Here is a 975-nt window from a genome sequence, read left to right on the forward strand (position 1 = left end):
AACATCCATTGGTCAATCAGAACTTAAGTCATCCAAGGAGGTATTCAGAGCTGTTCACAAATTTTTTTTTGCAAGACTGGGAAAGAAGTCAGTCCTCATCTTCTCCCTCTCTGAAATACAGCACATTCTTAACTCTCTGTATCTTTTACCAGACACAGCAGCTGGAAACCTGACAAATGTCTTGAAATATATAATCTGAACAAAGTCTTGAGGTGTGGAAATCGTAGTATAAGTGGAATAATTAAGTCTGGTTCATTGAATTATTAGCCGCATCACAACCTTGGTGTACATTATTTTCTAATAACTCAACCCCTTGCCAGTAACAGGTGAGCTGGGGCATAGTATGAACTCCTTGTTATCTAACTCAAGATTGTCACCTGGATTTGAAAATTCAACCTAAGTTTCAGGTTGAGATTTTGTGTCCGACTGATTAAACAGCCCCAAAAAGTTTCTTTGGGAGTGGAATTACATGAAATGGTTGCCTCTGATGTTCATCCATTAAACCAGGCTGCGCTTGGTAAAAATACTCGTGGGGCTTTGCATTCACATGCTGGGTGGCTCATGGTGATGATGGATACTGATGCTAGGCTGGTGGAAAAAGGACATTATAGCTGGGTTAGTGCAGAAGCAGGCTGTTCAGCTGGTGAAATGGTCAAGTCAAGTCATCTTTATTTATATAGTGCTTTAAACAAAAAAGATTGCGTCAAAGCAACTGAACTACATCAATTAGGAAAGCAGTGTGTCAATAATGCAAAATGACAGTTAAAGGCAGTTCATCATTGAATTCAGTGATGTCATCATGCAGCTCAGTTCAGTTTAAATAGTATCTCTGCAATAATTTGCAATCAAGTCAATGATATCGCTGTAAATGAAGTGTCCCCAACTAAGCAAGCCATAGGCAACAGCGGCAAGAAACCAAAACTCCATCGGTGACAGAATGGATAAAAAAACCTTGGGAGAAACCAGGCTCAGTTG

This window comes from Cyprinus carpio, chromosome B4 (genome assembly GCF_018340385.1).
Source record: "Cyprinus carpio isolate SPL01 chromosome B4, ASM1834038v1, whole genome shotgun sequence".
In the NCBI taxonomy this organism is placed as follows: Eukaryota; Metazoa; Chordata; class Actinopteri; order Cypriniformes; family Cyprinidae; genus Cyprinus; species Cyprinus carpio.